A 17,968-nucleotide genomic window follows, 5' to 3' on the forward strand; every position below is an offset into this window, starting at 1 on the left:
CTAGAAGTCCTCTTGGATCTCCTAGATATAGGCGTGTCCATTGAAGGTTCTTGAGGTGTGTGGTCGTTATTTTGTATCTCGGGTTCTTCTCGAATTTCTTCGAGTTCCATCATCTTGCCTTTCTTATCTAATAAGAACTCCTTCTCCATGAAGGTGACATTCCTCGAAACAAACACTTTTGTCTCATAAGGATGATAGAAATAATATCCGATTGAATTCTTTGGATATCCTGCAAAATAACATAAGGTGGATCGACTATCCAACTTATTTCCCACTGTCTGCTTCACGTAAGCAGGACATCCCCAAATCCTTAAGTACGAATACTTAGGAGCTTTGCCATTCCATAACTCGTATGGAGTTTTATCTACTGCTTTAGTGTGGACATTGTTCAATAACAATACCGCCGTTTCAAGCGCATAGCCCCAAAACGAAGGTGGGAGCTCAGTAAAGCTCATCATAGATCGAACCATGTCCAACAAAGTTCGATTGCGATGCTCCGAGACACCATTCAGCTGAGGTGTCTTAGGAGGAGTCCACTGAGAGAGAATCCCATTCTCTTTTAGATAGCTCAAAAACTCGGTACTTAAGTATTCTCCACCTCGATCCGATCGAAGTGCTTTAATACTTCTACCTTGTTTGTTTTCTACTTCAGCCTTGAATTCTTTGAACTTTTCAAATGATTCAGACTTATATTTCATTAAATATAAATATCCATACCTCGAATAATCATCAGTAAAGGTAATGAAGTAGGTGTGTCCAAATTTAGTACCGATACTAAATGGTCCACAGACATCTGTATGGATCAAATCCAACAGGTTTTGACTACGCTAAGGCTTCCCTTTGAAAGGAGATTTAGTCATTTTCCTTTTAGGCAGGACTAACAAGTAGGTAGAGAGTTAATATCAGACATATCAAACATGCCCTCTCCCACTAGCTTGTTCATCCTCCTTGAGGAAATATGTAGTGACCCTTACCCGGATCACCTACTAACAGAACTTAGGCATGCAATTAACTTAATTAAACAGATATCAGAATAAAACTGCGAAAACCAATAAACATTATACAATCCCAAGTAAAGGAATCTGTAATTTATCCAATAATATACAACCAAATCGAATAGCTGTATAAACCCAAACAACAGTAATAAAACCTAGACGAAGCTCCAGCTGGCCAACCACTGACTAGCCCCTCCTGGATCCACCCTCCTCGTCCAATCGCAAACCTGCCCCATGGAATAGGGTGTCCAGAAAATACAGAGTACGAGACGTGAGTATAAAACGCTCAGTATGAGAGTATGAGTATACATGCATGCAAAGTGAACTCCCTATAGACTCGAGGTCAAGGATCAGATAACAGACACAGACCGGGCCCTGGTATGTAGCACGCTGTGCCGTCGCTTCAGGAGGTGGCTCCCATACCGAGATAACCGTGGATACGCCGGACCCAAATCGATGGAAGTCCATCCACTAACAGGATAGGGTACAACCCTACTAACAGACATCTCGAAAGAGATACAACAAGATGCAAATGAATGCAGCATAATATCATGACATATAAATCATGTAGTCACACAATACATGCATACTCAGTCAGGATATCTCGAACAGTACTTTCGTACCTCAAAACAGTGCAAGCTCTACCAACTCTAGGTCCACGTCTATAGTCTGCTCTACACTGCCAAAAGATACTACTATCATTAAAGTGCTCTAAAAGCCTTAACTAAGCTATTGCATACTCCTAAATATTTATAGGAAGCAAAAGCTAAACCTTCGTCCGTCGTTAGCCCTTTGATGTCGATGCCTCCAGAACTTGGGCACAACTCCGCTACGACTACCGAATGCCTCGCCGACCTCCGGACCAAGCCTAAGAAGACTAGAACAGCTCCAAAAGGACTAGAATGGAAAGGAGAACTCGGAATTGGCAAATGAAAGTGAAGCCTCGACCTTCTATTTATAGACAACGATCGGAACTTCCGATCCTTGATCGGAACGTCCGAACCTCGATCGGAACGTCCGATCCTGCCATAGGAGCTTCCGAAGATCCTGATCTTCCACGTGTCAAAATATCACTTGTTGACTCCGGATAGGGGTGATCGGAGCTTCCGATCCTGATCGGAGCTTCCGATCCAACCACACGTCATGCCTGACGTAATATCATCGGTGCCTCCGATCGCTCATCGGAGCTTCCGATCCTGTTCGGAGCTTCCGATCGTGCCTTCGGAGCTTCCGATCCGTCTGATACCCAATTAAATTAATTAGCATTAATCCTTTAATTACTCAATTAGGGTACGGGCTACTACATTCTCCCCCACTTAAGATATTTCGTCCTCAAAATCAGATCTTAAGTACCGAATGCAAATACAGAAATCAGAAACATTCTTAATTCAAATCAAACGTTTACAGAGTTTGCAACTGAATACAACTTAAAGAATGAAATCAAAACAACTCAGGATGGTCTTTACACATCCTGTCCTTGAGCTCCCAAGTAGCTTCCTCAGTGCCTCGGCGCTGCCACTGAACTAAAACCAAAGGAATGACTTTGTTTCGTAACACCTTATCCTTATAATCCAGGATACGAAGAGGTTTCTCAACATAAGTCAAATCCTTGTCTACCTGAACCTCAGACCGATGCAGAATATGAGATTCATCCGCCACATACCGTCGCAACAGAGATACGTGGAACACGTTGTGAATACTGGATAGATGCGGTGGCAAAGCTAGTCGATAAGCCAAATCGCAAATGCTCTCCAAGATTTAAAACGGACCGATAAATCTGGGAGACAACTTGCCCTTAAGGCCAAATCTGAGAATCTTGCGAAAAGGTGACACTCTCAGAAACACTTTCTCCCCGACCTCGAACTGCAAGGGCCTACGCTTGATATTAGCATAACTGGCCTGACGATCCTGTGTAGTCTTAATCCGTTTCTTGATTTGATCAACAATATCTATCGCCTGCTGGATAAACTCCGGTCCCTCAGCCTGTCTCTCCCCCACTTCTTCCCAGAAGAGTGGAGTACGACAACGTCGCCCATACAACGCCTCAAAAGGTGCCATCCCAATACTAGTGTGATAGCTGTTGTTGTAAGCGAACTCGATCAACGGCAAATGATCCTGCCAGGCTGAACCAAAATCCATGACGCACGCTCTAAGCATATCCTCTAACGGATAGTGCGCTCTGACTGACCATCAGTCTCCGGATGATAGGCTGTACTCGAAATAAGAGTAGTACCCATCGCACGCTGAACACTCCCCCAGAATCTAGAAGTAAACCTAGGGTCCCGATCACTGACAATGCTCACAGGCACTCCATAAAGTCGAACGATCTCCTGAATGTACATCCGTGCCATTCGATCCACAGAGTACTCTCGGATATAGGCAATGAAATGCGCTGACTTGGTGAGTCGGTCCACCACAACTCAGATAGCATCACAGTTCCTCGGGGATAACGGCAAATGGGTCACAAAGTCCATTGTGATAAACTCCCATTTTCATTCAGGAATAGGCAGACTGTGAAGCAATCCTCCAGGTCGTCGGTGCTCTGCCTTGACCTGTTGACATACCAAGCATCTCGAAACAAACTGATAAACACTGCATTTCATTCCCTTCCACCAGAAACGAGTACGTAGATCCTTGTACATCTTGTTGCTCCCAGGATGAATACTCAACTTAGTGCGATGCGCCTGAGACAAAATCTCCTATCGCAACTCTTCATCCTGCGGAATCACAAGCCTACCAGACAAACACAGAAAACCATCTGACTGATAATGAAATCCAGACGAGCTACCCTCGTTAGCTAGACGAGCTAAACGCTGGGTCTTCGAATCAGACATCTGAGCATCTCGGATCCGCGAATACAAGGCTGGCTCAGATAATATTGCAAACATCTGGATACTCTGCATACCTTTCTTATGCTTGAAGGTATAACCTGAAGTACAACAGTCACTGATCGCACTAGAAATCGAACAAGTCTGAAGTGCAGATAATCGCACCTTGCGACTCAAAGCATCAGCGGTGAGATTAGCAGCTCCCGGATGATACTTTATCTCGCAATCATAGTCCTTAAGCAAGTCCATCCAACGTCTCTACCTCATGTTCAACTCCGCCTGAGTGAACAAATACTTGAGACTCTTATGGTCGGTGAAGATCTCAAATTTCTCGCCATACAGATAATGACGCCAGATCTTCAAAGCGAACACAATGGCTGCTAACTCCAAATCTTGGACTGGGTAGTTGTCCTCATGAAGCTTCAGCTGTCTAGAAGCGTATGCAATCACATGCCCATTCTGAGTCAGGACACAACCTAACCCCTGAAGAGAAGCATCCGTGTATACCACATACCCTCCAGATCCTGACGATAATGCCAACACCAGCGCAGAAGTCAACCTCCGTCGAAGCTCACAGAAATTCTCCTCACACTCGGAGGACCACTCAAAATCCACACCCTTGCGGGTAAGCTGCGTCAACGGTCGAGCCAGCTGAGAGAAGTTCAGAATGAAGCGACGATAATACCCTGCTAGACCCAGAAAACTACGGATCTCAGCAACTGTCGTCGGACGCGACCAATTAAGTACCGCTTCAATCTTGCTTGGATCAACAGAAATCCCCACCCTGGATATGATATGGCCAAGAAAGACCACTCGATCCATCCAGAACTCACACTTACTCAGCTTGGCGTACAACTGCTCATCTCGAAGAGTCTGTAGTACCAACCGCAAGTGAGAAACATGCTCTTCCGTATTACGCAAATACACCAAGATTTCGTCAATGAAGACCACGACAAACTTGTCCAAGTACTCCCTGAAGACACGGTTCATAAAATCCATGAATATAGCCGGCACATTAGTCAAACCAAATGGCATCACTAGGAACTCGTAATGCCCATAGCGAGTACAGAATGCAGTCTTGGCTACGTCCTGATCACGGACTCTCAACTGATGATACCCAGATCTCAAGTCAATCTTGGAGTAAACTGATGTGCCCTGCAGCTGGTCAAACAAGTCATCAATACGAGGCAACGGATACTTGTTCTTCACAGTGACTCGATTCAGCTGCCGATAGTCAATGCACAGCTGCATCGACCCATCCTTCTTCTTTACGAAGAGAACAGGAGCTCCCCAAGGAGATACACTAGGACGAATGTACCCCTTGTCCAAAAGATCCTGTAGCTGATTCTTCAACTCACGCATCTCTGACGGAGCCAGACGATACGGTGCTCTAGAAATAGGCGAAGTACCCGGCATCAACTCTATGCCAAACTCGACTTCCCTAGCAGGAGGAAAACTCGGAATCTCATCAGGAAATACATCTGGAAATTCATCCACAACAGGAATGCTCTCTATCCCAATGCTCTCAGCGGACAAATCAACTGCATAGATAAGGTAGCCTTCCCCGCCAGACTCTAGAGCTCGACAGGCTCTCAAAGCTGATACCAAAGGCATCGGGGGTCGTGCTCCCTCACCATAGAAAAACCAGCTCTCACTCCCCTCCGGATGAAAGCGTACTAATCTCTGATAGCAATCCACTGAAGCTCGATAGGTAGTCAACATATCTATTCCCAGAATGCAATCAAAGTCGTCCATCGCCAGGACCATGAGATTTGCTAACAGAATGTTCCCTTCGAACTCTAAAGGGCAACCCATCACTAGACGCTTAGCCAAAGCAGATTGGCCCGTCGGAGTAGAAACAGACATCACTACGTCTAGTGCAATGCATGGTAACTTATGCCTCTTAACAAAACGTGCAGAAATGAAGGAATGAGATGCACCAGTGTCAATAAGTACAAGAGCAGGTATACCATAAAGCAGAAATGTACCTGCGATGACTTTCTCATTCTCCTCCACAGCCTGATAATGTCTCAGGGCAAACACCTGGCCAGAAGCTCGTGGCCTCAAATGAGAACTCCCAGCAGACTGTCCCTGCGACCTCTGCTGTACGGTGGCCTGAGAACCCGATCCTGAACCAGATCCAGAACCGCCTCCCCCAGACAGTGGACAATCCCTCCGGATATGACCAGTCTCTCCACAACGGAAACAAGCTCCAGAAGCTCTACGGCACTTTTCGGATGGATGGTTCTTCCCACAGTGATCACACTTGTCCTTCTTACCGTAACGGACAACACCTCCAGAACCAGAGGAAGAAGAAGATCCAGACTTCTTGAAAGTTTTGGCACGGGGACCCAAAGAACTAGCAGGCCTCGACTGAGGGAAAGACCTGTTCCGCCGAATTCTGTCCTCCGCCTGGTGACAACGGCTCACCAAACCCTCGTAGGACATGTCGTCGCCAATCGCCACACGGTCATGGATCTCAGGGTTAAGGCCCTGAAGGAACAGATTATACTTCATCTCTAAGCTATCACCAATCTCGGGGCAATAGGATAGCAGATCAAAGAACCTCTGCTGATACTCATCGATAGACATGGCTCCCTATCGCAGACTCAGTAGCTCGCCTGCCTTCGACTGACGGAGTGCCGGAGGAAAATACCGCTTTTGGAAAGCTGTGCGGAACTCGGCCCAGGTGGCCACTCCTCTCGCCGCAACAAAAGGTGCAGAAGTAAACCTCCACCACCTGCGCGCACGCCCATCCAGAAGATAGCCAAAGGTCTCCACCTTCTGCTCCTCGGTGCATTGGAAAGTCTGAAAAGTCGTCTCCATGCGGTCTAACCAGTTCTCCGCATCCTCCGGAGACTCACCTTCAACTAAGGGCTTAGGACCCATAGCTAAGAATCGACGCACAGTGAAACGATCGTCGTCATGATGACGATGACGCCGTTCTCGACGAGGCTCCCGGTCGGCATCACCCCAATGCCCACCAACACTGCCATGAGAACTCCGGTCGTCACGATTTGCCATCTACAAAAATACCTCAAGATGAGACTAAATCCCAAGAATTCTTTTGCATGCTCTGATACCATAAATGTAGTGACCCTTACCCGGATCACCTACTAACAGAACTTAGGCATGCAATTAACTTAATTAAACAGATATCAGAATAAAACTGCGGAAACCAATAAACATTATACAATATCAAGTAAAGGAATCTGTAATTTATCCAATAATATACAACCAAATCGAATAGCTGTATAAACCCAAACAACAGTAATAAAACCTAGACAAAACTCCAGCTGGCCAACCACTGACTAGCCCCTCCTGGATCCACCCTCCTCGTCCAATCGCAAACCTGCCCCATGGAATAGGGTGTCCAGAAAATACAGAGTACGAGACGTGAGCATAAAACGCTCAGTACGAGAGTATGAGTATACATGCATGCAAAGTGAACTCCCTATAGACTCGAGGTCAAGGATCAGATAACAGAGACAGACCGGGCCCTGGTATGTAGCACGCTGTGCCATCGCTTCAGGAGGTGGCTCCCATACCGAGATAACCGTGGATACGCCGGACCCAAATCGATGAAAGTTCATCCACTAACAGGATAGGGTACAACCCTACTAACAGACATCTCGAAAGAGATACAGCAAGATGCAAATGAATGCAGCATAATATCATGGCATATAAATCATGTAGTCACACAATACATGCATACTCAGTCAGGATATCTCGAACAGTACTTTCGTACCTCAAAACAGTGCAAGCTCTACCAACTCTAGGTCCACGCCTATAGTCTGCTCTACACTGCCAAAAGATACTACTATCATTAAAGTGCTCTAAAAGCCTTAACTAAGCTATTGCATACTCCTAAATATTTATAGGAAGCAAAAGCTAAACCTTCGTCCGTCGTTAGCCCTTTGATGTCGATGCCTCCAGAACTTGGGCACAACTCCTCTACGACTACCGAACGCCTCGCCGACCTCCGGACCAAGCCTAAGAAGACTAGAACAGCTCCAAAAGGACTAGAATGGAAAGGAGAACTCGAAATTGTCAAATGAAAGTGAAGCCTCGACCTTCTATTTATAGACAACGATTGGAACTTCCGATCCTTGATCGGAACGTCCGAACCTCGATCGGAACGTCCGATCCTGCCATCGGAGCTTCCGAAGATCCTGATCTGCCACGTGTCAAAATATCACTTGTTGACTCCGGATAGGGGTGATCGGAGCTTCCGATCCTGATCGGAGCTTCCGATCCAACCACACGTCATGCCTGACGTAATATCATCGGTGCCTCCGATCGCTCATCGGAGCTTCCGATCCTGTTCGGAGCTTCCGATCGTGCCTTCGGAGCTTCCGATCCGTCTGATACCCAATTCAAATAATTAGCATTAATCCTTTAATTACTCAATTAGGGTACGGGCTACTACAAAATATGACCTAGCCTAGCATGCCAAAGGTTTGCCGGGTTTTGACTATCGTTTTTCCTTTTATTTGTTGTTACCGGTTTATCAACATAATTAATTGGAACGTCTTTTAATTTTAAGTTATATAGATCGTTTTCAAGTTGTCCATTTCCAATCAAACATTCATTCTTGTAAATATTGCAAATCTCATTCACAAAATTACAAGAAAAACCATCTCTATCAAGTATAGAAACAGAAATAATGTTTTTAACTAAATCTGGCACAAATAAAACATCTCTCAAAAATAACTTAAAATTGTTCTGCAAAACTAAATAAACGTCTCCCACTGCTTTGGCTTCAACTCTGGAACCATTTCCAAGCCTCAGATGGGTCTCACCCATCCTAAGCTTACGACTTCTTGTCATCACCTGCAAATCATTGCAAATGTGAGATCCACATCCGGTATCCAATACCCAAGAAGTAGTATTAAGTGAAACATTTATTTCAATATAAAACATACCCTTTGCAGTTCGCAACTGCTCGAGGTATTTCTTGCAGTTACGTTTCCAATGACCGGGTTTCTTGGAGTGATGGCAAACATCTCCAGATATGTTCACGTTTGAAGCTTTTGTCTTGGCCTTCTTTTGTGGTACAATTTTCTTGTGTGGGGCAGAACGTTTCTTACCCTTTCCACTTGGCCCCTTCTTGGAGTAAGAAGAGGAGCCAACCAAGAGTACCGGATTATCCTTCTTTAATGTGGCCTCATAAGACACAAGCATATTGACCATCTCTTCAAGGGTGGACTCTATCTTGTTCATATTGAAGTTCACCACAAATCCATAAAACAACGAAGGAAGGGAAAGAAGCAACAAGTCCGCGTTTAGTTCATGCTCCAAAGTCAAATCGAGTGTTACCAATTTTTCAATGAGCCCAATCATGTGTACCCCATGCTCACGGACCGAAGTCCCATCTCGCATGCGGCATGTCATGAGCTCTTTGACGGTGGCATACCTATCCGACCTTGACTGAGCTCCAAAAAGTTCCTTGAGGTGCATGTGTATGTTAGCAGCATTCACGGCATCCTCAAATCGCCTCTGGAGTTCATCAGACATTGAAGCTTGCATATAGCATTTAGCCTTGACATCATGGTCCCACCATTGATCAAGTTTTGCCAATTCTTCCGGACTTATATTAGCCGGTGCTTCCTTTGGAGGATTTTTTTCTAACACGTAGAAAATTTTCTCCGAGTTTAGAACAATCTTTAATTTATGGAACCATTCCGTATAGTTTGCTCCAGTCAATTTGTTTTGTTCGAGAATTGAGTATAGTGGATTGCGCGAATTCATTGTAATGAAATACTGAAAAGAAACAGACAATAATCAGTGATTGTTTAATTAATTTACTAAGACATAAAATATGGCGAAATTTAATTTTATGAATTTCACTCCCACTATTTTAACGATTTCACTACCATCTAGTGAAAACGGGAAAATTTTTTCCTTAGTGGGAACATGGAGTCCAATTGACAAACTATAGTCCCGAATAATATCATCCAACCATAATTTTCAAAAGGTAGAGCCCAATTGCTTCCAAAGCAACCCCCTTGTTTTTACCTCATGTCCAATAAGGGCCCAATAATATGATGCCGTTTAATATGACATGTCAAGATGACCCATCAATATTAAGTTGTGATGGACGGTCGCCATGTGGATCCCCAATAATATGAGCCAATCCCATGCGAGTTCCACCCAACTTACAACATGTGTCGATCCAATGTACAGCTTTCCGACGAACGGGCCCCCCCAATAATATGAGCCGGACCGTGCCCGCGGGTAGCATCTCATACATTGATCGTTGATGGAAGGTAGGAATATTTAAACAATATTTAAATTCCCTTTTGTTTATCTTGATATCAATTTTAAATCATATTTAAAATGAGGGATTTTTAATTTTTGAAAATCTGTCTCATCATGCAATTTATGTATGCTTGCGGGATTCATACAATTTAGTCTAAACATGCATACATCAATAATATCATATATTATTTAAGGATGATCGATCACATTATCTAATCGACCCGTGGTTGCCAATCACGAGTCTAAGTCCAATCCTAGGTGATATGCAAGTATGCAATGCAATCCTATTACATTGAGCTTCCATTTACATTTCTTCGGTCTTTATCGTCTGCTGGGCCCACCATTGTCTTCAAATCTTTATCTCCCACTAAGTCTAACAAATTTACAATAAATTTCGATGACAAGTAGGGGATACATATTTAAGGGGTGGGAATGGGTAATAAACCAATCCCACTTTTTATTACAAATGACAATTCAAATTGGGCCATAAACCAAACCCATTAATAAAACCCAACAACAATAAAACCAAATGTAAACTACCTAACATACACCTACAATATTGGTCATGACAATCGATCATCCTTTTATCCAATAATTAATTCAATAATTAAAACATTGGATAACATGCAATTGCATCATAATTAAAAGATAAAATCATATTTTATCTAATACATTCATAAGATCATATCTTATCATCAATTGTACCCAAATAATTAATTTTATAAAATCCAATTTAACAGATAAGATTTACAAATTTTCCAAAAATTCAAATTTATCCAAAAATCAATTTTAAAAATTTCGGACTCAAACAATTTGATCCGATGCCTCATGGACCAATCAAAAACAATTTTCGATCGGACCAAAAACTAAAATTCCAAAATATTAAAATTTTAATTAAAAAATCAATTTTAATTTTTCCGGGCTGCCCGGGATCCCGCGCCCCAAAATGGGTCCCGGGCAGGGCAGCCCGTCGCTGCCCCTTGGGCAGCGACGATCGCTGCGCTGCCCTGGGCAGCAATCCAATCGCTGCCTCGGGCAGCGACAATCAGCGCTGCCCAAGGGCATCGACGATCGCTGCCCGATGTGCCTATTAAAATTTAATTTTAATTTTTTGTTTTTGTTTCAAAAACCCGAGGCCAAAAATTTTGTACAATCGATTAATTTAATCGTTTGATCTGAGAGCAACCTGTCTCTGATACCACTGTTGGAAAAACGTGTTCAGATCAATTAAGAATTGATACCCGGTGCAGCGGAAGTTTAAAATTTTTATTTTTATATATGGAACGATTACATATCATGGGTATCAAAACTTTACGATTAAATTATGCAAGTAAAAATAAAATCACAATTAAATTTTTACCTCTTCAAGCAACGGCTTGATTATGGACATCAACAAAATTTAATCTGCTCTTCTTGTATATCCCGGGAACCGATGGCTTCACGATCAATATCTGGAATAAGGTCCATGAACAGAAAACAGAAACCCTCTGATTGATTGCACTAGAAATCAATTAGATGTTTATCGATGAGAATAAACAGATTTGATCTGTTAATTCAGAAAGTGATTTTTCGAAAAAATCACAGACCGAATTTTCTCAAAAGGGAGAAGGGAATTTTCGAAAAATCCCTTAGAAATTTTATGTAGTGTTCGAAAATTTCAAGGAGGAATTAATTGAGAATTTCGAACCCTACATATGTATATATATATAATTATTAGACTAGATTAAGTTATAATTATGTTAGGACTCTAACTTCTTAGGGCCCATAATCCATAACTTAAGCCCAACAAGCCAAGCCCGTCATTATAGAAATTAATATAAAATTCATCATGACTCCGATTGATAAACCGATTTCACCAATGTGCACAGAAAACATTTCTGCACCTTTGAAAATCAAGATAATTTTTTTGAATCCGAATTCAGTGATTTCCAAAAATACCCATCCCTATGTCATTTTAGGAAATTCCACTCCCTTTTAGTTAAGAAGTCCAACTTCTCTTTCATTAAATTTAACTCTTTAAATTTAACTATCTCAACGGGGTTTAGTAATCCATTACTTGTGTGACCCTCAATGGTTCAGGGATACAGCTAGCCATGGGCCCACAACTCCTTGTGACTCGGAACAACAATTTCCGACTTGCCCAACGAATCATGGTAAGAGCGTCTAGCAACATCGCCCCATGATTCCCTAGGTATCACTGATAGTGCCTGCAAGAACCAGTAGATTTTGGTTAGCGTACAGTACGGTCCCTTCATCCATATATCCCGATCGAATCAACAACCATTGGTGCATCGAGAGTCGTTCGAGATTCGATAACTATGCATTACATCTTGGAGATCAAATAGTGACTTCGCATGTGTTACTAGGAAAACCGAGTAACCTAAAACACATCATGTACTCTGGCCATAGATTCGTCACACTAATATCTCCTCAGATCGCATAGGATATCTGAACGGCTAAATCGATTTGATAAAAATCTACTGGCAAGCGCACCAGGTCAAGTAATAGTAAAGTGGACTGAGAGTCCAAGTATCGATCCCACAGGGACTGTTGTCAATTCTCAAGATTTAATTATTTTACTTAATCTTGACAAAATAATAGAAAATATTTTGAATTAAATAAAATAAGAATATAAAATAAAAAATGCTTAAGAAATACGAATAAAAATAACCAAAGATAAAAATAATTAAAATAAAGACAACCAAGACACACGTAGGTGCCGAACAAATCACGTAACATGTAGTCGATTCAGGACTCAAATTTAATCTTAATTCACGGGAATTCTCTGATGAAACTTAAAATTTGTAATTATTTATATGTTTAAAAGTGTGTTTTAAAATTAAAGTTTAATTAAATTATGAAGTTGTATTATTTTAGTGTTATGTGTTTATATTTAAATGTTTTACTAAAATTTTGTATTTTACGGTTTGAGCAGGTTTGGTAAAAATAAAATTACTCAAGCTACAGAGGTCATAATGGAGTAATCTCAAAACCTGTAGAATCACAAAAGAGGCATCTTCAACTTTGTAGAAGACAAGAAATTCCAAAAACTTCATTAAGATGATCAAAATAATCAAACATCAAAATGGAGACAGATTTACTTTTACTATGACCAGCTTGGAGTAAAAATATCATAAGTATTTCATATTTTATCCAAAAGGGGTGAATGAGTTGTCAAAACACATCTACAGACAAAGAGCTACGTGTTATATGTTTTGTGCAGAAGCAAAGTCGGAAGTCTAAGGTATCAAACATGCCAATTAAAGTTGGGTCAATGTATTGACATTCAAGGAGACAAGCACCCACCAACTTTACTATTCCATATTTAATGAGTTTTGGACCCTTGCTCTCATTTGGCCTATAAATAGATGTGTTGTATAAGCTTTGTAGTGTGCAAGAGTGTAGAGAAGTCCTCATTTGTAAAATAAATATTGTGTGTGTGAGAATAAAAGTTTGAGTGTGCATATTTCTCAAGTTCAAGTATGAAATTTATTTTATCCTTACTCTTGAGTTTCATGTTCATGGCAAGCTAAATCTTTTTATGTCAAGGTGAAAAGGTTTCATTGTTGGTCAAGTATAATTTTGGAACATTTGTTGTTATCTATTTACATCAAATGCTTGGTACCTTGAATATGGTTACCTTGATTTGTTGTCAAATATGATACAATAAATACTACAATAATTATATACTATAAATATAATTATCTATTTATAATAAAGTCATATATATTATTTAGACGATAGCGTGACACTGTCGGTTGTTTTAAATAATATATTGTGATTTGAACTAACATTTACTTTCTCGCATCTAACTTTTACTTTATCGCAACTAACATTTACTTTTCCGCAACTAACATTTACTTTCTCGCATATAACATTTATTTTTCCGCAACTAACATTTACTTTATCGCATCTAACATAAAGTCATATATTTTATTTAGACGATAGCGTGGCTCTGCCGGTTGTTCTAAATGAAATATTGTGATTTGATCTAACATTTACTTTTATGTCAATTTATATTTATGCATTTATATATATATTATGGGTACCATGTATTAAATATCGGCTGATATTAATATAGTGGGAACTATATTATATGATATACTTGTTTAAATATTTAATTGTTCTTTTTATGTTTATAATTATTCATCTATATATATATTATGGGTACCATGTATTAAATATCGGTTAATCTGATATTAATATAGTGGAAACTATATTATATGATATATTTGTATAAATATTTAATTATTCTCTTATGTTTATTTTTATTTTAGTTTATTTTATTTATTTTTGTTAAGCAATCTTAAATAAACCAACAATGAACCTTTGAAACCTTGACAATTTTATAATTTGTGTATTTGAAGTTTTATAATAATATTTTCATCTATAATATATCATTGCTAAAATTAAACTTACAACATCCTCTCCGTGGATCGATCTCGTACTCACGAGTATATTACTTGCAGACAATCTACACTTGGGTGAATTACAATTTAAGTTGTAGCAAGTTTTTGGCGCCGTTGCTGGGGAGGTATAAATTAAGTTTAATTTTGTTATTTATGTTATTATGTAAATAGTATGTTGTTTTTAATTGTATGATTGTTTGGAGTCGTAAACAAAGTGGTAGACTTGTTCGAGTAACTGAAAATATTTTAAACATGGACGATAATTCTAATAATCAAGATGATAATAATAATAATAATAATAATAATAATAATAATAATAATAATAATAATAATAATAATAATAATAATAATCATCATCATCAAGAACATGAACAACCAAGAACACTTAGGCACCATATGAATCCAATAAGAACTAGTACACCATCTTGTTTAGTTTTTCCTCCTGATGCATCTAATTTCAATTTTAAGCCACAAGTCATTCAACTTTTACCAAATTTTCATGGCTTAGATTCTGAAAATCCATATTTGCATTTAAGAGAATTTGAGGAGGTTTGCAACACTTATAATGATCAAAATTGTAGCATGGATACTGTTCGATTAAAGCTTTTCCCTTTTTCCTTAAAAGATAAAGCTAAAACATGGTTGCAAAATTTGAGATCAAGTTCAATAAGATCATGGGAAGAAATGAAACAACAATTTCTAAAAAATTTTTTTTCTTCCCATAGAACAAACTCTTTTAAAAGACAAATTACAACTTTTTCTCAAAAACAAGGGGAAACATTTTATCAATGTTGGGATAGATATAAAGAGTTACTTAATACATGCCCACATCATGGTTTTGAAATATGGAGAATAGTTTCTCACTTTTATGAAGGTTTAATACCTAAAGATAGGCAAATGATAGAATTCATGTGTAATGGAACTTTTGAAGATAAAAACCCAAATGAAGCTATGGAATATTTGGAGTCATTAGCAGAAAATGCTCAAAATTGGGATAATATAGGCTCAATTGAACCACCAAGTAAAACCAATAATTCAACAAATGGGGGTGGTATTTATCATCTTAAAGATGATGTAGATGTTCAAGCTAAACTTGCATCTTTAGCAAGAAAAATCGAGTCATTAGAAATGAAAAAAGTGATCAATTAAAAAGTGTTCAAGAAATTGTTTGTCATATATGTGACACACATGATCATCTTACAAAAAATTGTCCTACTTTGCCTTCATTTAAAGAATGTCTCCATGAACAAGTCAATTATGTTAACAATTTTAAAAAACCAACATTAGATCCTTTTTCACAAACATATAATCCTGGTTGGAGAAATCATCCTAATTTTAGTTGGAGGAACGATAATAATGCACAACCTTCACAACAACCTTTTCACAATAACCAAAGTCATCAAGGTTATGCTCCTTATATCCCACCTCCAAGAAAACATTTTGAAGATGAAATTCATGCATACATTCAAAAGCAAGATTCTATCAATATTCAAAACATTCAATCTATGAATGATTTGAAAAAAACTCTTGCAAAATTTGCATCTGCACTTAATATTCATGAAAAAGGAAAATTTCCATCTCAACCACAACCTAATCCTAAAAATCAAAATCAAGAAAAATTTGATCAAGTAAAATCTGTTATTACTCTTAGAAGTGGTAAAATAGTTAATGATCCATATAGTGATGAAAACAAAGATCAGTCAAACTCAAAGAGTAAGGATGAAAATCTTGATACTTTCGAGAAAGATGATACTTTGAGTCCTAAGATTAAGAAAGTTGATGATAAATTATCTGAAATAATATGTGAGTCAAATAAACATGTTCCTTTTCCTCATGCATTAGTTAATAATAAAAAACAAAAAAATGATTCTGATATTTATGAAGTTTTTAAACAAGTAAAAATAAATATTCCATTATTAGATGCTATTAAACAAGTGCCTTCTTATGCAAAGTTTTTAAAAGATTTATGTACTGTGAAAAGACAATTACATGTAAAGAAGAAAGCATTCTTAACGGAGCAAGTAAGCTCTATTATTCAAAATAATTCTACCTTGAAATATAAAGATCCCGGTTGTCCAACAATTTCATGTATTATTGGAAAAAATAAAATTAAAAAAGCTTTGTTAGATTTGGAAGCAAGTGTGAATTTAATTCCTTATTCAGTTTATGAAAAGCTTAAGTTGGGAGATTTAAAACCTACATCTGTTACTCTTTTACTAGCCGATAGGTCAATCAAAATACCTAGAGGTATTGTAGAAGATGTATTAGTTCAAGTTGATAAATTCATATATCCCGTGGATTTTATTGTCTTGGATACACAACCAATAGAAGTACATAACGAAATTCCAGTAATATTGGGACGTCCATTTCTAGCAACTTCAAATGCTTTAATTAATTGTCGAAATGGAATAATGAAATTGTCTTTTGGAAATATGACTTTAGAACTTAATGTGTTCAATTTATGTAAACAACCAAGTATTAATGAAGATGAAGATGATAATGCAATAGAAACAATCGTGGAAGAAAATATACACCAAGAAAACTTAAATCAACAATCTGAAGTTTGTTTAGTGGAAAGTTTTGATTCAAAAAATGTTTTTAAATCAAAGTTATTTGAAGAAATTAATGAACTTGAAGAAGTAAAAGAAAATGATCATCCAAAACTTGAATTAAAACCCTTACCAATAGAACTAAAATATGCTTTTATTGGTGAAAATCAAACATATCCTATTGTAATATCTTCTACCATCTTACCAAAACAAGAAGAAGATTTAATAACACTACTTAAAAAACACAAAAATGCAATTGGATGGACTTTGCAAGATATAAAAGGTATAAATCCTTTAATCTGCACACATAAAATTCACTTGGAAGAAAATGCTAAAACATATCAACAACCACAAAGAAGATTAAATCCACACATGAAAGAAGTTGTTAAAAATGAAGTTTTAAAAATATTAGATGCCGGAATTATTTACCCAATCTCGGATAGTAAATGGGTAAGTCCAACACAAGTAGTACCAAAAAAATCAGGCATCACTGTTATAAGAAATGAAAAGGGAGAATTATTACAAGCTAGGATTCCATCTAGTTGGCGTATGTGCATTGATTATAGAAAATTAAATAATGCAACTAGAAAAGATCACTTTTCGTTACCATTTTTAGATCAAATTTTAGAGAAAGTGGCAGGTAATCCTTATTATTGTTTTCTTGATGGGTATTCGGGGTATTATCAAATACCAATATCATTAGAAGATCAAGAAAAAACTACTTTCACTTGTCCGTTCGGAACTTTTGCTTTTAAAAGAATGCCATTTGGTTTATGTAATGCCCCGGCTACTTTTCAAAGATGCATGCTAAGTATTTTTAGTGACATGATTGAAGAATTTGTGGAAGTTTTTATGGATGATATAACTGTTTTTGGAAACTCATTTGAAAACTGTCTTAAAAATTTGGAAAAAGTTTTAAAAAGATA

General features: G+C 38.6%; 1 non-coding gene across 1 annotated transcript; it reads right to left on the minus strand.

The window, feature by feature from the left end:
- Nucleotides 1-15,221: 15,221 nt before the first annotated feature.
- On the minus strand, nt 15,222-15,332 carry LOC140870029 (small nucleolar RNA R71). Its single transcript, XR_012147013.1, has one exon. It is a non-coding gene; the product is annotated as a small nucleolar RNA R71 (small nucleolar RNA).
- Between the last annotated feature and the right edge of the window lie 2,636 nt (nt 15,333-17,968).

This window comes from Henckelia pumila, chromosome 4, assembly GCF_033568475.1.
Source record: "Henckelia pumila isolate YLH828 chromosome 4, ASM3356847v2, whole genome shotgun sequence".
NCBI classification, from domain to species: domain Eukaryota; kingdom Viridiplantae; phylum Streptophyta; class Magnoliopsida; order Lamiales; family Gesneriaceae; genus Henckelia; species Henckelia pumila.